Consider the following 27,100-nt stretch of genomic DNA (forward strand, 5'->3'; position numbering starts at 1 on the left):
TTTATGAGGTCACTGAGACGATTAGTGGGAGGCCCACTGGCCGAAAAGATCAGCAGATTCCCCATGTCCCCTGGCCTCATGCCATGCCGACAGCGATCTCTGTGCTTTTGGCGGATTCACCGAAGATGTGCCCCATTGAAGTTACTCAACTTTGCTAAAAGGGCCCATATTTGTTGAGTCCTCTTGGTTACGGTTTGTTTTCAAGATACAAGCTCCAAGAGGGAAGTTTGATTTTTAAAAGAAATGAAACTTATGTACAGGGGGATTTTGCCCTATGCATTGGAGTCATTGTTTGTTTTCTTTGCCTGGGGCTTCGATAAGCTGCATGACAGTATGAGGCAGGGAAATCTAGTGATGGTGGCAACATCCTAAATAGGGTCCTAAATAGGGTCGGAGCAGTTGCCACTATGATCTAATAGCTCTGTGATGGATGGACCATTAGTTCAGATGTTTGGAAAGGTGGAGCCATCTCATGCTCTGTAGGAACACTGTGGTTCCCCCATCTCTGCAAGGGGGGAGTTTGGTAGGGCGGGAGCATCCTCAATGCAATCTCTATTCACAGAGTTGCTGCTTCTCAAACTCTAAATGACTCTTTTAACTCTTATTGGTCACTGCTCTAAGAACGTCTGACACTTGAAACCCACAGCCAACATTTCTGCAAAGACAGAATTTAGCTTGATATAATTCTTCTCCAGCGATACCGCAACCGTCCACCAATTGTTTCTTTCAAATTTGTGTCCCTAAGTGGAAAAGGTATTCCCAGACGTGGGTCCCATGCTCACTGCGCCACTGTATTCAAGCTAGCCTGGCTGATGAGCGATGATGCCCCGAAACTGGTTCCAGGATGCTTGTTTCCGGTCCAGGGAAGACCCAGAGGGGCCCCCCAGCCCCGGGGACCGCCACCCCGGGGCTTTTTTAAAAATATATCTGGGGGGGCTCACGGGCCCCCCCGCAGCCGCGGGGACCTCCACCCCCGGGGCTTATGCTGAATATGTGCGGGGGGCTCACTGCCCCTGCAGCAAATGTAAATGTGTGGGTGGCTGAAAGGCCCGCTACCTCCACAGGGCACTAAATATTTAAATTAAGTGCAGATTATTATTTTTTTTTACGGTAAAATTAAGATACGCACACCCAGTGCAGTGCTCAGCGCGACCTCTGATGTGCACACATTGGGTACGCGTATCCTACCACGTATGCTGCGCGTATCCATGCCAGGAAAAGAAAAATATTTTTCGGATATTTATCAAGTTTATGTCTTTAGATGTTAGGTGGCTCTAAAAAGAGCCCTTGTGTTTATTGAGAGAATGTAGTACCTACAAGTAAGTACCGATGCAGAGTCTAAAGTTTAAGAGGAAGACTCTGTTCCCTTCATCTGTAAAATGTACACCATCTCTCGTATAGATGCCTTGCATATTGAAACGCAGATTGTTGTGGTATATGGAGCCCATTCTATAGTCTCGGAGAAAAGCAGAAACAGATTTATTCACATGTTTCCTAGTTTTCTCAATCTGTGGACAAAATTGATTGGACCAGTTCCATTTCTGCCTTTGGCATATGTTAGAATAGACAAAGGCAGTTTGGGGGAAAAGTGACATCAATTCTCCAAACGTGTCCTTCATAAACATTTCCTGACCTACCCCAGTCAAAGTGCCTAGGTCATTGCCACCACAGTGCAGAATTATGAGGTCAGGTTGTTGGAGATTCAAAAAGGAATTCATCAATGGCATCAATTGGGGCCACGTTAACCCTCTCTGTCCAAACCATTTAATGTCTACATTTGGTAAACCTAGGTCTTTGTGATTTCCTTTGTATTCTGCCTACCTTTGGCTCCAGAAAATATAGCAGTGTCCCACAATCCACACTCTAAGCATCTTGAAAGGAGGTATGGATGCACTCAGAAGGTGTCTGTATATGAAATGGCAGTTTGAGAAGTAAGGTTTTTCTAAGATGGTGGATGAGATGCAGTTTTGAAAAAAAGGAGAGAAATGATTGGTTGTTTGAGAACATTATAGACTAAAAGTAGGGTGCATGTTTCTATTTTGTAAAAGTATGTTTCTTATTGGTTAAGAAGAACTGTTTGAAAGGAACATTACATAGGATAAGGTGGTATTTTGAGAAGTCAAGCACACTTTCTGTTTGGTTTACTAACATTCTGTGGTGAACTTTTGACCTGTGTTTCAGTTGCATGGCCTTTTACTATGGTAACAGCAGAAAGCAAATTGGGGGTAGGGTTTAAAGTTATGTCAGTAGGAAAGGGTTCAAATGGTCAAGCAATAGAAATGTGTATTTGCTTTTGCATTAATTTGGGAAGAAATGTGATTTGTTATTTACATGTATATGTGTGTAGATTGAGTGTGTAGATTGAGAGGGAAAGTTTGCTATTTGCCATAGGACCTCCTGACCCCCTAGGCCTGCTCAGGGGGTCCTACAAGGACCCCCAAGGCAAAAAAAAACAAAGCTCGCTTTAGTTGTAATTAGCTCCCGGGGGCCAAGTTCCGGGGGCAAAGTGTTTATTGTAGTGGGGGGCCAGAGGGTCCCCCCAGCCCCTGGGACCGCCACCCCTCGGGGGCTTCAAACCCCTATGCACTACGCATGCAGTTTTCTATCCACCTGCACACTAGTCTTTCACATCTTCAATTCCCCACTCTGTATTCTTACACTTCCAGCAAACACTCTGTACTGCTGTTGCACTGTTGTAGTGACCCATTCATCAGTATGTACTAATCCATTCACTGCGCTAAAACTGAAACACTACTGTACTGATGCAGCGAAGTAGGCCTTAGGAAATGGACTGCTTCAAATCCCTATACACTATGCATGTAGTCTTCTATCCAGCTGTACACTTGTCTTTCACACCTTCAATTCCCTAGTCTATATCTTTATACTTCCAGCAAATACTCTGTCACTGCCCTTGCTCTCTTGTAGTGACCCATTCAGCAGTATGGACTAATCCATTCACTGTGCTAAAACTCAAGCACTCATAGATTCACTCATAGATTCACTCACACACTCTCCTTACAGTACTCTAATCATTCAGTCAGTAGCCAGTGCGCATGCAGCGAGGTAGGCCTTAGGATATGGACTGCTTCAAACCACTATGTACTATGCATGCAGTCTTCTATTCACCTACACACTGTCACTCCCTTTGCACTCTTCTAGTAATCCATTTAGCACCATGTACGAATCCATTCACTGTGCCAAAACACAAACACTTATAAATTCACCCAGGCAGTTTCACCAGCAGTGCAGAGTAAAGCATAGACTTGTAACATATTTATGTACATATGTTACATTCCTGTGCTTCGGAAGTTCTACAGTACACTGCAATTAAACACCTTATAGAGTTATGCTGTAGCACCTCCTTATAGTCCTGCACTTATACATTCAAAATACACAATATATTCTTTCATTCAATTATGCACTACGCTTTCATTCCCAAAAACCTTTAAACACTATCATACTAATATAGCTCTTTTTTGACCAGTGAATTTAGTTCTAAAAATAACTTTTTTGTGTGTTTTTATTGTTTTGTGTTTTTTTTATTTTTCTGAACAATTTTCTTTTGTTGTTTTTTTAAGAGGAAAAAAAGGGAACTGCAGAAACAAAACAGTCTGGAACAAATATACAAAAAAAAAACTCAAAAGTGGGAGCAACGGTGCTCTTGTTTGCGCCTGCAAATTAAGTCTATGGATTGTTCTCCATAGCAAAGAGTCTCTTTGCAAAATTTGCACAAAATAATCAAATCTCCAAAATCTGGATGGATGTCTGGATGAGGACTTGATGCTCCTGCAGATGTGCTGGGTACAGCTGGTGGAGTCTCATCCCAAAGTCTGTTGCATGCAGCACAAGCATAGTTGTGGGGATGTTGGATTTTAACATGCTTAACCATGCTGGCAGTCCCAAAAGAGTAGTGCTTGTTTAGATTGCCTCTGGACAGCACTGCTGAACACACCGTGCATGTCACCTTTGCCGCATTCCCTTTTTTCTCTCCATCAGGAAAGGAAAAAAACTTCCAAATTAGTGCCTCTTTTCTTTTGGGGACTGGATCTTCTGCAAGAAATTGATCTTCAGAAGAGTGTTCTGAAAGATCTACATCTTGCTGTGCAGCCATATTGAAGATCTGCAAAAAACAGCTGCTTCACAAAAAGATGTTTCTTCAGTGAAGGTCAAAGAGGAATGATTAAAATGGGTGGGGGTCCTTCAACAGTTAGAATTGGAAGTATTATGAACCAATCAAATCTCTTGTTTTGAAATCACATGGGGTACGCGTAGGCTGCTCTTATGATGCGCGTATGTATGACGTATCCCGCGATTTGCGTAACTGCTTTTAAAAGTAATATACGCTTATCAAAACTAAATGAATACTATTTTCATGATTACCTCAGATAATGGCTTGCCTTAATATTTACATTAAATACATAGATATATCTTTTTAAACATTAAAAAAATTTGCGGGATTCGCGCACCTTGCGCCGTACAAACGAATATGATGTCAGGTGGAAGCGCCGATGCGTCACGTAACGCCCAAACGTATTTGTGATGTTGGCGCGGGTACGCGTATAGTACGAATAGAGATGCGTAGGACACCACGTCATAAGCGCTTATCCTACGCATACTCAAATATTAATTCTAAAATGGCAGCTTTGTTTCACGGAGTGTACGCGGAAGGTACGCGTACTCTACGTTCACCACAAATAAAATTCAAAAATACATAGAAATTAGTTTTAATATATTGAAAAAAATATAAAATAAAAAAAATAATTTTTGATTTTTTTAATTATTTTACATTAAAAATATGTAATGTAATTTAAAGACACAGATAAAAATATTTAAACATTACTCACCAATACATGTATTCACTAAGATACACTTAATAAGTCAGTTATACAATCAATTTTACAAAAAAACATCCATTTAGACACTTATTTAACAATTTGTTCTTCCATCGACCTTTAGATAAACATATATAAAAAATATTTATTTTTCAGAAAGACACACATTCACTGGATGATGTCATCAGTGATGTCATTTGAGATGTCATGAGTGATGTAATATGTGACGTCATCAGCAGTGGATTGTGGGCGCGGATTTTTAAATGCTAATTCCTAACTATAACGTGGCTGAAACCTATGGTTTTTTCACTGAATTTGCAAGGTTTTTTAACCCCTTCAACGCTCATGACGAGCTGGGCTCGTCATGAGGTAGCCTCCTCGCACGCTCATGACGAGCCCAGCTCGTCATGAATAATGGGATTTACAAATTCTCAGCGTGCCAGCTGAATTCCCCAAGCACGCATGCGGTTAAAGGCTAACTCCTAACTATATCGTACCTAAAACCTATGTTTTTTTCAGTGAATTTCATAGGTTTTGTAAATGGCAATTTTTTAAAGTATTATTTGTTATATTTATTTTTTTTTAAACTGATTTACTACATTTTTTCTAATAATTATTTATAGCTATTTTATTTTTCAAATTACATTACATATTTTTATTGTAAAAGAATTTAAAAAAATCAAAAATGATTTTTTTTTATATTATATTTTTTTCAATATATTAAAATTAATTTCTATATATTTTTTTGTGGTGAACGTAGAGTACGTGTACCTTCCTCGTACACTCTGTGAAACAAAGCCGCCATTTTAGAATTAATATTTGAGTATTCGTCAAGTGGGGGCTGAGAAAAAAGAGGGGTCCCAAAACGTGTTTTCCCTATGCAATTTTTCATAGGGCCCTTTAAGTGAGGCTACAGCCCGAACAGCTGAACGGAATTACACCACATTTGGCAAAAAGGTAGAGTTCGGTTTGCAGATTACGCTTTTTGTTAAATGGTGTAAATCCGTTCAGTAGTTCCTTAGAAAATCAAAAGTAAAATCATAGATATATCTATAGACGAAGTACCGTACGCGTACCGTCCGAGGACAGTACGCGTACCATTACGAGCACGAGCTGCATGCTAATTGGCTGAAAACTGTCTGTCAAGAATCCAAACCAGGAAGTGTTGGCAGCCATCTTGTGTCTCGGTAGAACCGAGGCACAAGAAAAGTGATAAACAAGGGCACAAAAGATGCAAAGGGGGCAGGGTAGAAAGACCCTGACCCCCAAGCCCTGCTCAGGGATTCCACAAGGACCCCCAAAGCCCCCCCCCCCCAAAATTTCTTTTTGGGAAAAAAATCACGGGATATGCGTAGGGTACGCGTACCCTGCCGATCCCCCCCAAAAGAGGAACCCCCTCTGCAAACGCGCCCTCTGGCGCATTTGCAGAGGGGGAAATAATTCCCTCTTGAATACTTGGGTCCCTGGGGGCCAAGTCGCCCACCAGGAACCTCCAGTATGCCACAGGGGGCTGCCTTGCAGAGACGTGTGAAGAAGCCTCGCCCCTTTTTACACCTCTCTGCAACGCAGCCCCCTGGCTCATACTGGACTTTCCCGGTGGGCAAGTTGGTCCTCAGGGACCCCCAGTTTTCAAGGGGAATTAGTTCCCCCTCTACAAACGCGCCAGGGGGCTGCATTGCAGAGGTGTAACGAGGCCATGCCCCTTTTTACACCTCTCTGCAACGCAGCCCCCTGGTGCATACTGGAGGTTCCTGGTGGGCTAGTTGGCCCCTAGGGACCCCCAGTATTCAAGGGGAATTAGTTCCCCCTGGCGAGTTTGCAAAGGGGGAACTAATTCCCCTTGAATACTGGAGGTCCCTGGGGGCCAAGCAGCCCACCAGGAACCTCCAGTATGCCCCAGGGGGCTGCCTTGCAGAGATGTGTAAAGAGGCCACTCCCCTTTTATACACCTCTCTGCAACGCAGCCCCCTGGCGCATACTGGAGGTTCCTGGTGGGCTAGTTAGCCCCCAGGGACCCCCAGTATTCAAGGGGAATTAGTTCCCCCTCTGCAAACGCACCAGGGGACTGCCTTGCAGAGACGTGTAAAGAAGCCATGCCCCTTTTTACACCTCTCTGCGACGCAGCCCCCTGGTGCTTACTGGATGTTACTGGTTGGCTTGTAGGCCTCCAGGGACCCCCAGTATTCAAGGGAAATTAGTTCCCCCTCTGCAAACATGCCAGGGGGCTGCGCTACAGAGAGGTACAATGAGGCCACGCCCCTTTTCACACCTCTCTGAAACGCAGACCCCTGGCGCATACTGGAGATTCCTGGTGGGCTAGTTGGCCCCCGGGGACCCCCAGTATGCAAGGGGACTTAATCCCCCAACTAAGAACGTGCTACAGGGCGTGTTTGCACAGTGGTGAAGGTAGGGGGTGGGGCTTGAGGTGATATGTGTGCAAATATGCCCTGTGGCACGTTTTAAGTTGGGGAATTAATTCCTCTTCAATCCAGAGGTCCTTTAAGGGCCAACTAGCCCACCAGGTACTTCCAGTAACCGCCACAGAGCTGTGTTGCAGAGTGTTGTAAAAAGGGGCGTTGCCTCTGAACACCTCTCTGCAACGCAGCTCCCTGGCGCATACTGGAGGTACCTGGTGGTCTAGTTGGCACACAGGGGGCCTCAGGATTGAAGAGGGATGAATTCCCCAACTTAAAACACGCCACAGGGCGTGTTTGCACACATGTCACCTCAGGCCCCGCCCCTTCCTTCACTATTGAGCAAAATATTCCTCTAAAATCAGGCGAACTACAAATTCCAATTTACTCACCTGTTTTCAGGGGAGACCTTAGTGCTGCATCTTTCAGCCCACTACTGATCCTGAAAAGTATTTCTAACCATACTTACTGTAACTTGAATTTCCTTCCATAGGCTAACATTGACTGGTTTTACTTGAAAATTATTCTAAATGTGGAGTTTTGGAACTTTAAAAAATCCCTCTAAAATCAGTCGAACTACGTATTCCGATTTACTCACCTGTTATCAGGAGAGACCTCAGTGCTGCATCTTTCAGCCCACTACTGATCCTGAAAAGTACTTCTAACCGTACTTACAGTAACTTGTATTTCCTTCCATAGGAATCAATTGTCTGGTTTTCACCAGAAAAGTTTGTGTCTATTTTCACAAACTAAAAATATTCCTTAAAAATCGCCTGTATGACTTAAACGCATTCTTTCAACTGTTTACAGGAGATGCACCAGTGCTGGAACCAGGATCCACCACTGAGTAAGAAAAAGTAATGATAACTACTTATCTGCTAAGTGAATTTCCTCCCATAGGATAACATTGGTGATTCTATGTGAAAACATTTCTAAGTGTCAACTTTTAAAATACAATAATATTCCTTAGAAATCACTACTGTAGCTAAACACTTTTACTCAACCGTTTACAGGAGATGTCCAAGGACTGTATCTAGGATCCAGTCCTGTGGTTAGAAAAGTAATCCATAAATTAACTAATTGCATTTAACTAGAAAAACACATTGAGGTCAATGTTGCATTGTGTTTGAAATTGTGTTGCCCATTGCAACAACTGTAACTACTGTACTTAAAAGTCTATTGCCTATTTGCAAAGTATTCAAAATAAAGTAATTCATTCTGAGAAAGTATATTTTGTAATGTAATGTATAATGTAATTACAATGTAAATTAAAAAATAAAATATCTAAAAATAAATAGTTTAAAAAATGTGGTAAATCAGTATAAAAAAAATATGACAATTAATACATTTAAAAATTGTCATTTACAAAACCTTCGAAATTCACTAAAAAAAAACAAAGGTTTCAGGCCTGATATAGTTAGGAATTAGCATTTAAAAAACCTTTGAATTTCACTGAAAAAACATAGGTTTCAGGCCTGATGTAGTTAGGAATTAGCATTTAAAAAACCTTTGAAATTCACTGAAAAAAACATAGGTTTCAGGCCTGATATAGTTAGGAATTAGCATTTAAAAAATCCTAGAAATTCACTGAAAAAATCGTAGGTTTTAGGGGTGTTATAATTAGCTGGACATTTCACTCGTACAAAACCATTGAAATTCCTCCGATATAGTTAGTTTTACTAACTATATCTTGCACGCCCGCAATTCACTGCTGATTATGTCACATATTGCATCATTCATGACATGGTCAGTGACATCACTGATGACGTCTCAAATTACATCACTGATAACATCACTGATGACATCATCTACATAACGATACACCTCATCATACACTAGTATAACCTTTCATCACTCACTGTAAAATACAGAGTACCATATTTGAATCCATTGACACACTAATACAAGTTTCTAAAAACCCACTCAGTGATTCCTAGATCTATACACACATCTAATCACTTACCTACAGATTCACTCATACATGCAGTCAATGATCAATCGAACACTATCAAATATACTTATACATCTATATCGACATTACACACCAGCACACATCCTATTCACTTATGAAGTCATCCTATTCACTTATGCAAACAATGGATCATACTTACATTTACTTAGCTATACACTTATACAAACACCACTTTATCTATTCATATAGATAGTAACGTATACTTAGTGTGTTATAAAATCACTATTACAAGTATACAATTATCCATACAGTCACTGAGTCTTATGCATACATATTTATAAACAACAACTGACACATACATTGCTTTTTGTTTTTCTACTTTGTTGGACATGTACCATTAAGAGAGATATTTGCTCATCATCACACCCATAAAGATATTGACTCACCCAAACAACTGTTATAACATGTAGTCTTAATGTCATATACCTACCTAATCAACTATTCACACATCTTTGGGCAGTCACACATCTCCCACCGAACCACACACACATTCACTCTCCCATACAAATACTCAGTTAACTAATCAATAACTAATATAGACTTTCAAATAGCTAGTAACCAACTGGAGAAGTAGTTTTTACAACAACTGACAAAGTGATATAGATGTTCACATAGTTTAGTCACTATCCAATATATTTAGAGAGACACTTTAAATTAGTCAAGTAAACAGTCAATCACACTGCTACTAAATCCTCCATCCAGATATTTATATTTATATATCCACTCATTCTTTAATGAAAATTGCTATATATAATACATATTTAAATAATGAAGCAAACCACATTCACTGGATGATGTCATCAGTGATGTCATTTGAGATGTTATCAGTGATGTCACTGACCATGTCATGAATGATGTAATATGTGACATCATCATCAGTGGATTGCGGGCGCTCGAGATATAGTTAGTACAACTAATATATCGGAGGAATTTCAATGGTTTTGTATGAGTGAAATGTCCAGTTAACTATAACACCCCTAAAACCTACGTTTTTTTCAGTGAATTTCTAAGGTTTTTTAAGTGCTAATTCCTAACTATATCAGGCCTGAAACCTATGTTTTTTTAGTGAGTATTTTTATATATATATATTCACTAAATATTTCAGGCCTGATATAGTTAGGAATTAGCATTTAAAAAACCTTAGAAATTCACTGAAAAAAACGTAGGTTTTAGGGGTGTATCAGGCCTGAAACCTATGTTTTTTAGTGAATATATATATATATATTCACTAAAAAACATAGGTTTCAGGCCTGATATAGTTAGGAATTAGCATTTAAAAAACCTTAGAAATTCACTGAAAAAAACGTAGGTTTTAGGGGTGTTATAGTTAACTGGACATTTCACTCATACACAACCATTGAAATTCCTCCGATATATTAGTTGATATATATATATATCATCATTATCATCAAAAACTTTATTATGATCACCAGGATAAAAAAAATACACTCAGCAGTGGGATAAATACTGAATGTAAACTTGGGAATAAAATGTTGTCAAAGTTTTAAGAACAATTTCATTAAATAAATGTGCAAAATGTGAGATACAGCAATTCTTAGCAGAGGAAAAAGTGTTTCATACAAGTTACTTCCCTATAATTATTTTAAAACAATTTCATTAGGGAAATGTACAAAAACGCAAAATACAGTAATTCTCTTCAGAAAAAGGTGCTTCATACAAGTATCTTCCCACGCCTGATCCACAGTGCATACCAAAATGTGGAGAGGCCAAAGACCATTGGTCTATGGGTATCAGTACACAATAGTCTCAATACAGTGAGATAATGGCCCGGACCGACAAGCCTACACAATGGAAATATCAATTTTTTCCCTAATGCCGAGTAATGTGAGCAGAAGAAAAGTACATGGACAATCGATTCTGGACAGGCTTTACATGCAGGGCACAGATCATCCTGTAAAGCACTAGAACACCACTAAGAACAAAATAATAATCTTGTCGGCAAGGTCTTATAGCGGAACTGTAGGGAAAATTTACGTGCCATCGATGGAATCATTTCATCAATAGTAGGCTCAAACAAGGGAATAGATTTGAAAATCAAAAAGTCTTTTGTCAAACCTACTGAGGATTCCACCAAGTCCATTGCAAGCGTTATTTACCAATACAGTTCTTTCAACTTCGCCCTCCAGATTTGCACCATGTTTTCCAGGTTGGACCAGAAGGTCTCCATCCCCAGTCTCCTAGTAGTTCACGTAGGCAGATGAACCACCTAATCAATGTTGCCTGGGGAAATTTCAGTAGATCCTTCAGAGCCTCTCGATAGGTCTCCAACTCTTCCACTGTCCATAATCTATACCAAAACCTTAGCAATTTACAGTTCAGCTTATGCTTTAGCTGCCTATGGGCAGGATCTAAGTAAAGAGGTTTCAGAGGGGAACTAGCAGGAAGATCAAAGTGGTTTCTACAGTGGTTAGGGAGGATTGGCTACCCGGGCCCCCTAGCTCAGCTCCATAAAGTACCCCTCCCAAAACCTTGGTATTGTAGATTTCAAGTGCAGGGGCTATTTGTCGAGATACCGTCTTCCTGTGCATTTTGCTGATATGGGCACATTGATGAATTATTTGTAACTTTGCCTTTGCTATATGTGGGCCCCAGTTAATGTATGAAGTCAGGCGAATGCCCAAATAGTTGAAAACTTCTACTTGCTCCAACTTAGTGCTACCAGCCCACACAGATCTAGTTATTGCTGTATTCCTACCGTTGTTGAAAATCATGTACTTGATTTTTGTCTCGTTAAGAATCAAACCCCTATCGTCGCGGAACCTTAAAAAATAATTTGGAGTTGTTGAAGACCTTGTGGTGATTTAGAAATTAAAAGGGTGTCATCTGCAAATAGTAGTGGCACTCCTCTCAAGCCAAATTTAGGAGCATCACAGCCGTCCCTATCTAGATAGTCAACAACTCCATTTATAAAAAATGTAAAATCGAATTAAAATATTTAAAAGATTGGTAGGGAGGCCCATCTCTTTTAGCACCCTCCAAAGTCTGGCTTGCGGGACTAAATCAAATGCATTGAGCAGATCAATGAAGGCCACGTATAATTTACCCCCTTAACAAACAACAACTTCCTTCCATTATGTACAAAAAAGGAGGTAGATCTGGTCCAAGGTGCTAACTTTTGTGCGAAACCCTGCCTGGTAGTCACTCAGAATTTGGGACTCCATCATCCAGTCCTGCACCTTCCTAAGCCCTGTTCACTAAATTTTTGGGGGAGAGTCAATCAGGCTTATCGGCCTGTAGCTCATTGGATTGGATCTGTTTCCCTTTGTGTAGATAGGCACTATTTCGGCGATTTGCCAAGATGGTGGGATAGGGGCACCAGACAAAATCAAATTTGCTACCAAATTTATGTATGAGCCCCAGAGCATTTTGTCCTCTCAATACAAGTCATTGGGAATTCTATCTGGACCTGGGGCACGCGCTGGCACACAGGATGAGATTGCTATCCGTGTTTCCTCTAATGTGAAAACCAGAGTTTCGCCATCCCTTCCCAGGGGCTCATCCCTCTCCTCAGTTTTCTCACTATTTATAAGAGTGTCATTACCATAAAGAGAACCAAAATAAGCAACCCACTCTTCAGGCTGCACGGTGTATTCCAGAGTTTGCCTTTTTCCCTTTAGCCAATATGCTGCTTGTCTCCAAAACACCTTGGGGTCTTTATCAGTTAGTGCAATGTGTAAGGAAGTCCAGAGAGAACCCTCCCACTCCTTTTTAGCCCTATCGGATGCCTTTTTATACTCTGCTCTACAGATTTTGATCCCCGCACATACCCTTTACTTTAATGCACTAATGAGCGCCCCTTCTGCCTTCCTACAATCCTCATTATACCAGGGACTCTTAGTATCTTGCATCGAATCTGTGCATTGCAGCCCCTTTCTCTGCACTTTTAGGGGTCAACTGAGTATGTCCCTCATCTCATTAAAAAAGATTCTCAGCTGCATCCTTAGGGCAGAGTGCAGCCAGCTCTTTAATCAGCTGCCTTGCTTTTTCCTTCACTGCTTCTAGGTCAGCCGGGTGGTCTTCCACCCAGCCCCACTTAATAGCTCTTTGGTTGTTTGCAACAAGAGCACGCCCAAATCAGAGCACACCATAGTGACAGGCTGAAAGGGGCCCACTTTTGTGAAAGTGAGGGCAAGGGCATACTCTCTGATCTTTTCACTACTGCCATATCTTCCACTAGGGGCCAAAGTTCGGGAGTAATTAAACTATAGTCGATCCTACTAGTATGACCAGGTCTATTAAAGGTGTGTTCCCCTTTTATATATATATATATATATATATATATATATATATATATATATATATATATATATATACACACTGAAAAACAGTAGGTTTCAGAGACGTTATAGTTAGAAATTAGCATTTAAAAACATTTGAAATTCACTGGAAAAAACACAGGTCTCAGGGACGTTGTAGTTAGTTGGACATTTCAATCAATCAATCAATCAATCACAGCATTTATATAGCGCACTACTCACCCAAAGGGTCTCAAGGCGCTAGGTAGGGGGGGTCCGCTACTGCTCGAACAGCCAGGTCTTGAGTTGCTTCCTGAAGGCGAGGTGGTCCTGGGTCCGGCGGAGGTGGGTCGGGAGGGAGTTCCATGTCTTGGCGGCGAGGTAGGAGAAGGACCGTCCTCCTGTGGTGGCTCTTCGGATGCGGGGGACGGCGGCGAGGGCGTGGCCGGTCGATTGAAGCTGGCGTTTGGGAGCGTAGAAGTTGAGGCGGCTGTTGAGGTATCCCGGGCCTTGGTTGTGTAGGGCTTTGTGTGCGTGGGTGAGGAGTCGGAAGGTGATTCTCTTGTTGACCGGGAGCCAGTGCAGGTCTCTCAGGTGTCCGGAGATGTGGCTGCGACCGGGGATGTCCAGGATGAGACGTGCTGAGGCGTTCTGGATCCGCTGGAGCCTCTTCTGGAGTTTGGCGGGGGTACCGGCGTAGAGGGAGTTGCCGTAGTCCAGACGGCTGGTGACGAGGGCCTGGGTGACCGTCTTCCTGGTCTCGGTGGGGATCCACCGGAAGATCTTATGTAGCATGCGCAGGATGTTGAAGCACGACGAGGAGACGGCGTTGACTTGTCTGGTCATGGAGAGGGAGGAGTCCAGGATGAAGCCCAGGTTGCGTGCGTGGTCTGTTGGTTGGGGTGCGCTGCCCAGGGCGGGGGGCCACCAGGAGTCGTCCCAGGCAGAGGGTGAGGATCCCAGGATGAGGACTTCCGTCTTGTCCGAGTTCAGTTTCAGGCGGCTGTTCTTCATCCATTCGGCTACCTCTTTCATCCCTTCGTGTAGGTTGTCTCTGGCGGTGGCGGGGTCGTTGGTGAGGGAGAGGATCAGCTGGGTGTCGTCGGCGTAGGAGATGATGTTGAGGTTGTGCTGGCGTGCGATGTCTGCGAGGGGGCCCATGTAGACGTTGAAGAGGGTTGGACTGAGCGAGGAGCCTTGAGGGACGCCGCAGATGACTTTGGTGGCTTCCGATCTGAACGGAGGGAGGCGGACTCTCTGTGTTCTTCCGGCGAGGAAGGAGATGATCCACTCCAGTGCCTTCTCCTGGACTCCGACGTTGCTGAGGCGCTGTACTAGGGTACGGTGGCAAACAGTGTCGAAGGCCGCGGAGAGGTCTAGGAGGATGAGGGCCGCTGTTTCTCCGTTGTCGAGCAGGGCACGGATGTCATCGGTGGCTGCGATCAGGGCGGTCTCGGTGCTGTGGTTTGCCCGGAAGCCAGACTGCGAGGTGTCGAGGGATCCGTTCGTCTCGAGGAAGGCGGCCAGCTGCTTGTTGACGGTCTTCTCGATGACTTTTGCAGGAAACGGGAGCAGCGAGATGGGGCGGTATTTCTTGAGGTCGGTGGGGTCGGCTGATGGCTTCTTGAGTAGGGCGCTGAGTTCGGCGTGCTTCCATCTCTCCGGGAAGGTAGCGGTGTCGAAGGAGGTGTTGATGATGTCCCGCAGGTGGGGTGCGATGACAGCGTCGGCCTTGTTGAAGACGTGGTGAGGGCAGGGGTCGGTCGGAGATCCGGAGTGGATGGAGTTCATCGTGCGGATGGTGTCTTCGGTGTTGATCGGAGTCCAGGCGCGGAGGGTGGTGGTGGGGGGCGGGGGGTCGGTCGTGGCGTGCGTCAGTTGAGTGCTGAAGCTGTTGTGTATGTCCGCGATCTTGTTGTGGAAGTAGGAGGCGAGGGAGTTGCAGAGGTCTTGCGAAGGGGTGATGTCGTTGTTTCCGGCGTTGGGGTTGGAGAGCTCTTTGACGATGTTGAAGAGTTCCTTGCTGTTGTGTGCGTTGTTGTCCAGTCGTTCCTTAAATGCGGTTTTCTTGGTGGCGCGGATGAGTTGGTGGTGCTTTCGGGTGGCGAGCTTGAGGGCAGCCATGTTGTCCGGTGTTGGGTCTCTGCGCCAGGTTCTCTCGAGGGCTCGGCAGTTCTTCAGGAGTTCTTGAGTTCGTCGGTGAACCATGGGGCTTTCTTGCTGCCGTGTCTGCTGGGCGGGGTCCTCAGGGGGGCGAGGTCGTCTGCGCAGTCGCTGATCCACTTGGTGAGGTTGGTGGCCGCCTGGCTTGGGTTCGGTGTGCAGGTGGGAGGGTTCATGCTCAGGGAGGTCGCGAGTTGGTCGGCTGTGATCTTGTTCCAGCTTCTGCGTGCAACCTGTTGCTGGTGGTGGTGGATCGTGGTCCTTCTGAAGCTGAAGTGGACGCAGCTGTGATCGTCCAGTGGAGACCGGTGGCGTGGCTGAAGGTGATGTCCTTGCTGGATGAGAAGACGGGGTCGAGTGTGTGTCCAGCGTAGTGGGTGGGGGTGGTGACCAGCTGCTTGAGTCCCAGGTTTGCGAGGCTGTCCAGCAGGGTGGTGGTGTTGCGGTCGTTGTTGTTCTCCAGGTGGAAGTTGAGGTCCCCGAGGAGGATGTAGTCAGCGGAGCAGAGGGCGTGCGGGCTGATGAAGTCGGCGATGTCTTCGCTGAATTGTGAGCGTGGTCCCGGGGGTCTGTAGATGAGGGTGCCTCTGAGGGTGGTCTTGGGGTTGATGTGGACCTGGAAGTGAAGGTGCTCGGCGGGTGCGAGGGTGTCGTCGGTGTTGGTCGAAATGCGGATGGTGTTCCTGTGGATGATGGCGATGTCTCCTCCTGTGTTGTTGATGCGGTCCCTTCGGATGATCTTGTAGCCGTCTGGGATGGCGATGGCGATGTCGGGCGCTGAAGAGGCGTTCATCCAGGTTTCCGTGAAGAAGGCGACGTCTGGGGCTGTGGAGTCGAGCAGGTTCCAAATCTCGATGGCGTGCTTGTGGACGGAGCGGGTGTTGAGCAGGATGCATTTCAGGTGGCTGTGGCTGTTGCTCGTCTTGGTCTTGGTCGGTGCTGGTGTAGTGGAGGTCTGGATGCAGGTGAACTTGCAGGGGTTGCAGCAGAAGGGTCCGTGGGTGCGTCTCGGGGTGGCTCGGTAGCACCCCGGGGTTCTTCCGGCGTTGTGTGCGTAGAGTTCGGTGGCGTCGTAGGTCCGGCGGGTGGGCTGGGGTCTGCGGGGGCCAGGGGTCCTGGCACTGGGCGCGGTCCAGGCGCGGACGGGCGCAGACGGTCTTACCTTTGGCGCACCTTCGGCGCTCATTCGGTGCTCCCGCTGCGCACGTCCGCTGCGCGGTCGCTCTGGGGGCGACATAAGAAGGGGGACGGGGGCGGGTCTGCTGGGCTGGGCGAGCGGCTGGGCCAATGGGCCGGTGGTGGGCGGGGCCGCAGGGGGCCAGCGGCGGGAAAAGTTGCGAGCGGGCGGCTCAGCAGTGGCTGGCCCGCTCGGGGGTGCTGGGGGGGCGACGGTGTCGGTGGCGGCAGGCAGGAGGCTGGCAAGGAGGCTGGCTGGCTAGCAGGATCAGCAGGCGAGGGAGCAAGGGGGTGACCGGGCCTCGAGAGGCACAGTGGTCACTCCCGCGAACAACCAGGCACTCCCCTTAAGAAGGGGGACAGGGGGCGGGTCTGCTGGGCTGGGCGAGCGGCTGGGCCAATGGGCCGGTGGTGGGCGGGGCCGCAGGGGGCCAACGGCGGGAAAAGTGGCGAGCGGGCGGCTCAGCAGTGGATGGGCCGCTCGGGGGTGCTGGGGGGGCGACGGTGTCGGTGGCGGCAGGCAGGAGGCTGGCAAGGAGGCTGGCTGGCTAGCAGGATCAGCAGGCGAGGGAGCAAGGGGGTGACCCGGCCTCGAGAGGCACAGTGGTCACTCCCGTGAACAACCAGGCACTCCCCTTAAGAAGGGGGACGGGGGCGGGTCTGCTGGGCTGGGCGAGCGGCTGGGCCAATGGGCCGGTGGTGGGCGGGGCCGCAGGGGGCCAGCGGCAGGAAAAGTGACGAGCGGGCGGCTCAGCAGTGGCAGGGCCGCTCGGGGTGCTGGGGGGGCGACGGTGTCGGTGGCGGCAGGCAGGAGGCTGGCAAGGAGGCTGGCTGGCTAGCAGGATCAGCAGGCAAGGGAGCAAGGGGGTGACCCGGCCTCGAGAGGCACAGTGGTCACTCATACAGAACCAGAGAAATTCGGCCGTTAAAGTCAGTTAGATGTAATATGTGACATCATCAGCAGTGCATTGTGGGGGTGTGAGTTATAGTTAGCTCAACTAACTATAACGGCTGAATTTCTCTGGTTTTGTACGAGTGAAATGTCCAACTAACTATAACGTCCCTGAAACCTATGGTTTTTTCAGTGAATTTCTAGGGTTTATTTAAATGCTAATTTCTAACTATGACTATAGCGGTAGGACATGTGCAGAAAGAGGAAGAAAGGTGCAGATAGAAGGAGGAGAAATGCAGAAAGAGGCAACAGAAGCCCAGAAAGAGGAAAAAAGGTACAGAAAGACGCAAGAGATAAGCAGAAAGCACTAACAGAGGTGCACAAAGAGGCCTTGTTGCAAGGTCATCCTGTGTCCCCAACTTTTTGCTGACTGATACTGGTGGTAACTGACTGATTAACCAGGCCTGAAGCCAGTGCTATGCTGAAAGACACTTAGAATACAGTGAAAACACCTACATATACTAGGGTACATTATGGGTTGGGGTACCCCTGTGATTGGCATGACCTCCCCTATAAGGCCCTGGTACATAATATGGTAGGGGGATTAAAACTACCTCTAAGTCAGGGGTGCAGAAAGAGGCAAGAGAAGTTCAGAAAGAAGCAACAGAGGTGCTGAAAGAGGCAAGAGAGGTGCAGAAACTTGCAAAAAGAAGGAACAGGGGTGCTGAAAGAGGTAAGAGGGATACAGAAATTTGCAAGAGAGGTACTGAAAGAAGCAAGAGCCGTGCATAAAGAAGCAAGAGAAGTGCAGAAAGAAGCCAGAGAGGTAGAGACATAGGGAAGAGGGGTGCAGAAATGTGTAAAAGAGGTGCAGAAAGAAGCAAGAGCAGTGCAGAAAGAACTAACAGAGGTGCAAAAATAGGCAAGAGAGGTGCAGAAAGAGGTAGTAGAGGTGCACAAAGAGGCAAGAGAGGAACAGAAAGAGGCAGGAGGGGTGCACAAAGAAGGAAGAGAAATGCAGAAAGAAGCAACAGAGGTGCTGAAAGAGGCTCGAAGGGTGCAGAAAGAGGGAAGAGAAGTGCAGAAAGAAGCTAGAGAGGTACAGAAAGTGGCAAGAGAGATGCAAAAACAGGCCGGAAAGGTGCAGAAAGAGGGAACAGGGTGCACAAATAGGCACGAGGGGTACAGAAATAGGCAAGTGGCATGCAGAAATAAGCAAGTGATGTACAGAAAGAGGCAACCGAGGTGTAGAAAGAAGCAGAAGTGCAGAAAGAGGCAAGTGAGGTGAAAAAAGAAGCAAGAGCAGTGTAGAATGAACCAACAGAGGTACAAAAAGAGGCAAGAGGGGTGCAAAAAGAGGTAGGAGAGGCACACAAAGAGGCAAGGGAGGTACAGAAAGATGCAGGAGGGGTGCAGAAAGAAGGAAGAGAAGTGCAGAAAGAGGCAAGAGAATTGCTGAAAGAAGCAAAAGAGGTGTGGAAAGGAGCAAGATAAATGCAGAAAGAGGCAAGTGAGGTACAGAAAGAAGCAAGAACAGTGCAGAAAGAACCAACAGAGGTGCAAAAAGAGGCAAGAGGGGTACAGAAAAAGGTAGGAGAGATGCACAAAGAGGCAAGAAACAGAAAGGGGCAGGAGGGGCGCACAAAGAAGCAACAGAGGTGCTAAAAGAGGCTCAGTGTGCAGAAAGAGCAAGATAAGTGCATTAACAGGTTGAAAAGGTGGAGAAAGGGGGAACAGGGATGCAGCAAGAGGGAAGGAAAGTGCAGAAAGGGAAAAGAGGGGTGAAGAAAGAGGCACAAGGGGTGCAGAAAGAAGCAAGTGAGGTTCAGAAAGAGGCAACAGAGGTGCAGAAAGACGCAAGAGAGGTGCAGAAACAAGCAAGAGAAGTGCAGAAAGAGAATTACTGAAAGAAGCAACAGAGGTGTTGAAAGAAGCAAGAGAAGTACAGAAAGAGGCAAGTGAGGTGCAGAAAGAGGGAAGAGAGGTGTAGAAAGAGCTCAGAGTTCACTAGAAACTTTCTCGAATAAGCGAGGAGGAGTTTAACCTCCCTGGATAGACAAGAAGGGATTTAGTTTCTGACAACCATAAAACATGACAACTTTGCTCTCCCTGAATAAGAGTATATCTCTAGAGTCGTGTGAAAACAAAAGACAGCTATTTCACTCAGTCAATAAGTGCGTACTTAGTTTCACCAGATTTACAGAGAAAAAGAGAGACGGGCGTTTTCAATAAAAGGTGTTATTTATTGAGCAGTCTCTTTCCTCATACAAGAGAAATGAATTGCTACAATTGCAATACTCATAGTTAAGTAAAGTGCATACAGTAAGAGCAGGATTATGAAATAATACTGTAAAAGCATTGATATGGTTTCTTAGCCATATGATACTTTAAAATGGATAAAATAGATACATACATATATACATTGACTAATCGTACTCAACTGGTGCTTCTAACTACGCCTACCCCGGTGTACCTGACCTAAGCCTAATACATGGGAGGGAGTATGTAAGTAGCAGTTTAAGTTAAGTTTGGTTTGCCAAGAATCTGACTCAAGAATTCTCTGTAAGGGTTTAGTCAGTTCAGTACCTGGGTAATAGAAGGCAGGAGGGCTGGTATCTCTCTCTCAGGACTCGGTATCCCAGTCACCCGCAAGGGTAAGCTGGAAACGCCGGAGGCTGGATTTCTCGGCAAGAGAAAAGACAGCGTCTTTCTCAGCGCGTCAAAAGGGAGGGGCAGCGTCCGTGGGCTCTCGCATCAGCTGGGCTCTCGGGCAAGTAGTCGCTGCTCCAGATTCACCACCACCGTGTCTTTGCTTAAGGCAGCGTTGGTATATTTATACCTGAAAGGTGCCGGGGTTGACGTAAGGATGGACATAAGACATCAATAAAGATGTCACTAAGAACTGGTCGTTCTTACAGTGCTTTACAGGAGTTCTCGGACGAAATCAAAACAATAGCAGGCGGGGATTTCCCAGGTTTGCTGGAGGCTTGGATTTGTTTAAGAACTCGGTGTGCTTTCTAGGGGGCTGGAGGAATAGGCTTGCTTAATGTGACAGCATGCGCTATGACCGAATTATGAAAAGGGTTTCTGTGCCGTTGCAGGGATATTATTGATTTATAACCGGACAAGGGCAAAGAATAGGATATTGATTCAGGTACCTAGATAAAACACACTACACCCACTCCACGAATTCATGTCCATAATTACTAAACTAAGCAATAGTAAACATATCTAACGGTGCATGTGTATACCGATCCACCCCAAAATACATTATTTTGCATCTGAAATGGTATATGCGAAATACACGAAAATGAGTATAGGTACTGTATGCTTTCAAGCAGTGTAATCATTCAAAAAAGATGCACATATATAATATATATCAGCATGAATGATTTGCGAAAATTACACATGAAATGGCTCTTAATACAGAAAAAAAGTGCGAGACCATTCCATCACATATAAATACAGTTTCTTGTAAATATGCTAGAGGTTGAGTTCAATATATTGACTCTAGAGTTCCTAATATTAGAAGCTCTGTTCTCTAAGAATAGTTCTACTTTAAGCAGAGGATGAGTGCCAAAAAAAAGGTAAAAATTTTGGAATCGGGGAAAAATAGTTTCGTTTTCAAGGGAAGAAGTCAAAACAGTTCCACATTTTTCAGAAGCTTTTGTTTTTCAAAGCTGAAGGCCAAATTCAGAGTTCAGGGAACGCTGAGTGCTCATTTGCTTAAAAGTTTATTCTTGCTGTTCGGGCGAGAATATCATTTCAGACAGACTTTCAAAAAATCAGTTTACCACTTCAGGTGAAAGTTCGTCCAAGTTGGAAAATGTCGCTACCATGCAGTCTTAAGCATGATTGCTTTCAACAATGTTTTGATCAGCATTGCTTACAGAAGGTCGTACCTGGTTGATGCTGCTCTCATCTTGTACTTCACTACCCTTTAATCGCAGTGGTGAAGTCTCAATGAATGCCGTCATCAGGATGGGTAACCGCTGGGGACAACACGATGCATGAGCCTTTACTGGACTGAGCAAAGTATCTGTATCCAATGGTACTTCTGATTGTAGTGTAAGACAGATGTCTAACACGCATTCTTCTCCGCACAGCATACATCTTAACACAGGTAAGATACAATTCTGCCAGATGGGTCTGAATGAAAGAAACCAGGTCATATTCAGATCTCTTAGCCGGGCTAATCCAAGGACTTTAGTTATGCGGTCCCGATAGCGTATAGCTAGGATCGTTTCTTCCATTGTTGCTGGAGTCTTGTCCGCGTTTTGGCTTGCCATAACGAAGCAGGAGAATCAAAAATAAAATGCCTGCTACGAGTCCTAACAGGAGTGGAAGGCCACCAGAGATCGAATGGACAAAATTAGGAAATATGCCCAGGACTGCTTTGAAAGGTGTCAACAGTCCCGAAAAAATTGTCTTAAATACACTCGCGATACCATTCGAATCAGAAATGTTTAAGATTTCGTATAGCATTTCTGCGAAGTGTAGGGGGCAATTTGTTGATAATAATGCATGTATCTCTGTCGTTGTCCTTGCAACTTGGAGATCATACGTTTCTTTCGATGACGTCAAGTGCACTGGCGTCTGTAGAAGCACAGTCTTCATTGTGCTTAAAGTATCAATTCGAATAGAAGAGATTTTCAGACTGGGCCAAATTTTTCCCTACCTGTCTGGAGTGTCGTTTGGAAACAATACTCGCTCACAGCAAGTGACCATGGAACTTACGCTTACTAGATAAGCTTTTCCTGGCACCAGGCCACAACATCTGTGGTCCACAATTAGAACATAGCTCCCGTTAGAAAGCCGTCTAAAGAATGGCTCTATTCGAGTTGCAGGTGTGCCAAGCTGGTGACATGAAAGGTTATTTGAAGTCCCCTCACAGGCCCCATGCAAATTTATGCCCTGACACAGAAATATACCACTTAGTGATTTTTCACAATTATTACCAGTAAGAAATATATTCTGCCCTTTTTCACTATAACATGTGTGTATGTAAGGTAATTCCCATGTTGACTTAATGTATCCTTTACCCAACCTTTCATACTGGCCTGCCTGTATATACCGTTGGCAGTATCGAAATTGGAAAGTTGTTATCGGAATAGTTATTATCCCATGTATTATCCATTCAATGACAGGTCGTTCTGACATTGTCAATGGTAATCTCTCAAGTTTTTCAATGCTCAGAATTGTATATTCTGCTCCCTTTTGTGCCAAGCTGATTTCTATATCAGTAAGGTTAAAGATAGAGAATAATGACGTTGTGTTGATTAAACGCCAAGGCACGTAGCCTGAACGCAGATTTTGTAACGTCCAGCCAAGCTGTACAATAGAACGCAATTGGGACTGACCATGTTGTAACATTAGCATGTCCTGTTCTATTATATCAATTGCAGATGATACAATCCTGTCTAGTGAATATATTCTGGAAGACAGAGTCATTAACCCATTGTCCACAACAGAAAGTGATTTCTCCAATTTAATACGGTCAATTTCCCGTATTTTCTCTGCTGTTTTAATTTGAGTTACTTTCCAAGCTTCGTTGTAAGCTGTATATATAGAGGCCGCTATGAAACGTTTTTGACGCTGTTTGCGTGGTCCCATAATGAAATCGCGCAAGTCAGCACCTTCTTTAAGTAAAGTCAAGTGTTGCTTAATTTCTGCCAGTGTGGATGTATGTAGCCATTCGAGGCAGAGTTTTCCTACACTGTATGTTGTTACAATCCCTGGATGTTGTCGCTGGGAGTATCTAGGGTCTGGCCTTGACAATTTGAACCCCTGTATTTTGTTCAGGAATCTATCTTGACAGTTATTTGTGTCTGTGGGACAGATCAACCATTTCTTCCAATTAAGATGCGTTCTGTTTTGGTTAAAAATATGGGTTACGTCTATCTCAACATCTGTAGTGCTATTACTATCAGGTGTTGGCTTTGGAATAGACGGTTTGTTTAAGTCTTTAATTTTGGCTAGGCCAAGACAGGTTGTTTGTTGAATTGTCTCATTCAAGATTATAATTTGTTCTGGGATCATGCAGGCTCTGAATAATGATTCTATACCTCGGACTTGCCAGTCTTTAGTACCCCAGATGGTTTTCGTTTCAATATTTTTGTTCCAAAAATCAAAACCAAATGTATTCATTTTATCATAAAACGATTCTGAATAGATTAATTTTGTATTTGTTAGCATGGTTTTCATTCCTGTCTTATTTAACAGTTTGAAATAAAATGTTTCTGCGTCACTTGTGTTGAACCCTGAGAAGTATGGAAATTTCTCATAGAATGTTTTCGAACTTCCTTTTGGTGGAGTTGCACAATGTTCCCATTGATTATAATTTAAAACATTTCTAGGCTGAGCAGATTTATGCAAATAATGGTTACCATAGTGGTTGTAGCAGTACATCTGATCATAATTTGATGAACCCTGTAAATAATCATTTTCTGTAAATTTTGCTGACATAACTAAGTCTGACATCATATCATTAATACTTTCAAAGTCCCAATCATCAGAGAATGTACTCGGTTTTACAAAGTCACTTAATGAAACCTTAAATTGATGAGGATACTTCAAGAGTTCGACCGGGCCATATATATCGTAATCAGTTTTGTCCCATGCTACACCACCGGGTAATGGATTGGCTGTGAAGTTCACTGAAGAAAGTTCTCTTTTTTTCGATGTGTGAAGACTTGTGTGGCTTTAGGACCAAGTTGATTTTCTGACTTGCTGTGTCCATTGTAACATATTTTCCCTCAATGAAGTGTCCCAAGCATAGTACCATGATGAGTCAAAGCAGGAGGAAAAGTACACCCAGTACCACCCAAAATTCAATCCATGGGGAAATCAGATAGGTCTCCTTTAGTTGATGAAAGAGTTCTTTAGCTTTGTCTTTAAAGGTTTTTGATGTTGTCGGCTGTTCCTCAGGTTCGCTCAGATCCTCAGAAAAGTCATCGAAATTGATGAAGTAGCCTGATGCAGTTCTGTCAATTGTTGGAATTGCTTCTGGATTTTTCTTTGCTTTTGGAATATTCTTTGTTTCATTAGCATAGTCTGTGGCTACATCGTTGTAGACAGGTGTTTCTTGACAAGTAGTTGTAATTTGGGTTTCAAGAGGCATAAGTTCCATGGCTTTGTTGCATAGTCCTTGTTGATTCACTGTAGGTTTATCAAATGTGATTAGTCTTTCAGTTTGAACCTCTTGATTTGTAGCAAACTTTGGTGTTCTGCTACTTCTTGGGAGTCCACTTGGCCTACTACTTACTATTGGCCACATGATTGTGGTTTAACCAGGTCGATGGATACAACTCGGCTCTCCTTTTTACCAGCAAGGGGCGGTAGTACAACTGATCTTGTTCCGTTGACAGCTAAGACAGGTACTGCTTTTCTGTAAGAAGGCCCAAATTCCTTCTTCACCGCGATTTTCTCTCTGACCAGATCCCCAATCTTTGGAATCCAGACAGGCCTTGCTGGGACAGGTGGCTTCTCTTCAGTGGCTGTTGGCTGTTGTTTCAACTTTATGTTGTTCAGGTCTTTTCTTGTTTCATTTAAGTCCTGTAAAATAGCCAAACGATCTTTGATGTCAAAGCATTTTCTTTCCACCACTGAAGTTTGACTATCGAGGTCCTGGATTTGCATTCTAGTCCCGAACAATAGTTCGTACGGACTGAAACCTCTTAGAGAATTTCTTGGCAGATTATTAAGACTACGTTGGACACTTATTAAATGTTTGACCCACCCAACACCCGAACCTAATACCTTTGCCGTTATAGATTGCTTTATTTCTCGGTTTTTCTTTCCACCATCCCATTTCCCTCAGGAAGGAAGTGATAAGATTCCCGCAATGCAATGCCCATGCTGGTCATGGCCTCCTTATAAGCTCGAGAGCTAAAAGCAGGACCCTGGTCAGAATGTAGCATGCCAATTGCGTCTATGCCGCTATAGACTCGCAAATCTTTTATAACAGTTCAGGCGTCAGCCGAGAGCTGGGGTCTACATTTTAAGTGAAGCTAGTCTTAAATAATATTATTAATGGAACGCATTTTTTTCTTGGTATTTTTGTGATCTCTAAAAGAAGGGCATTGGTAGTACTCCGGGCATTTCGCCACTGCGGTCTCTGTTGCAGTTTTGACAGTAAAAGGCAAATTTGTAGTTTTGCAAGCTCATTCCCAGCCACCAGTATATTGATTGTAATTCTTTCAGAGATTCCTTAATCTTAAGGTGTCTTAGACCCTCACCCATATGTGCGTCTGCCACTAATAAGTTTCTCCTGTTCGTGTTTGGAATCACTCTATCCCCCACTCCAGGGATTTGAGCAAAAGGAATTGAGTTTGCATCGATTACGTATGTATAATTGAGTGGATAGTTGACAGATAGCGCTGAACAGTCGCCTTTTGATGACGTTTTTACTGCCAGCATCGTTTCCCTGTCTACGTATTTTTCTGAACGCTTTTTTGTAGCTACGGAAGCCGGTTTAGTTGCTTCCGCTGTGGCTGTCCCAGCCAATGAATTCCCTGAAACGTGAACGCAATCACGTTCATGACTCAGTGAATGTATCACGTGAGTCTTTGGTAGTTCTTTCTGTAAAAGAACTACTTGTTCCCAAAGCGATTTTTGCTTTATTGTGGCACCTGTGTCATCTTTGTAACCGTTTTGAACCCATTTCTGCAAGTCGTTATTGTATGATTTGACGCAGTAATATGAATCGCACACTATTAGTGTCGGGAATTCGCGATCCGCATTATCTAGCGCCATTTTTAACGCTATTATTTCAGTTTGTTTATCTGAGTTGTTTTCTACAGAGTGTGATTTTGTTACCAGAGGTCTCAATTTACCTCCGTGCCACACGTATTTAACAATCTCTCATGTGGAGTTATAGGCTTGTTTTCCCCAAACTGAGGGTTGTGCATGTCCGTCTGTATATATTACACAGGCGTACTGTTGTATTGGCCGAATGTCGATTGGCAGAGGATATTCTCTTTCATATTCTAGATTTTTTAATTTTTTCATTTCCGGGTCAAAATAGTATTTCACTTTGTCTGTAGCAAGAGCATTTTCCCATTGTATCCATTTTGGATTTAATGCCACAGTAGGTAAATTACATGGGCTTGTTAATGCCTCAAAGGCTGATTCTGCTGTTCTAACAGTAATCTGTCTGCCATCAGCTTGGTCTCTTTCTTTTGCTACAGCTGTTTGATCCGCATAAACAATGTTTTCCTTAATGCTGAATGTTTTTTCAGGTCCTGTGTACAAATGTGATTTGTATGCTATTGGTACCGTTTCTCCCTCATTAGAGGTCAGGTATGTGAATCCGCATCTTCCTGGGATGACCCGGATTACAAGGTTGCGTGTGTTATCGCGTGTTTGCAATTTTGTTTTAGCTAACATGTCTGTTT

General features: G+C 44.3%; 1 protein-coding gene across 1 annotated transcript in view; it reads left to right on the plus strand.

Moving 5' to 3' along the window:
- The window catches only part of CD36 (CD36 molecule (CD36 blood group)), a 538,852-nt gene that overhangs the window by 373,393 nt on the left and 138,359 nt on the right, over positions 1–27,100 (plus strand). The gene's annotated exons all lie outside the window — the stretch shown is intronic.

Source organism: Lissotriton helveticus, chromosome 1_1 (genome assembly GCF_964261635.1).
Source record: "Lissotriton helveticus chromosome 1_1, aLisHel1.1, whole genome shotgun sequence".
Lineage (NCBI taxonomy): Eukaryota > Metazoa > Chordata > Amphibia > Caudata > Salamandridae > Lissotriton > Lissotriton helveticus.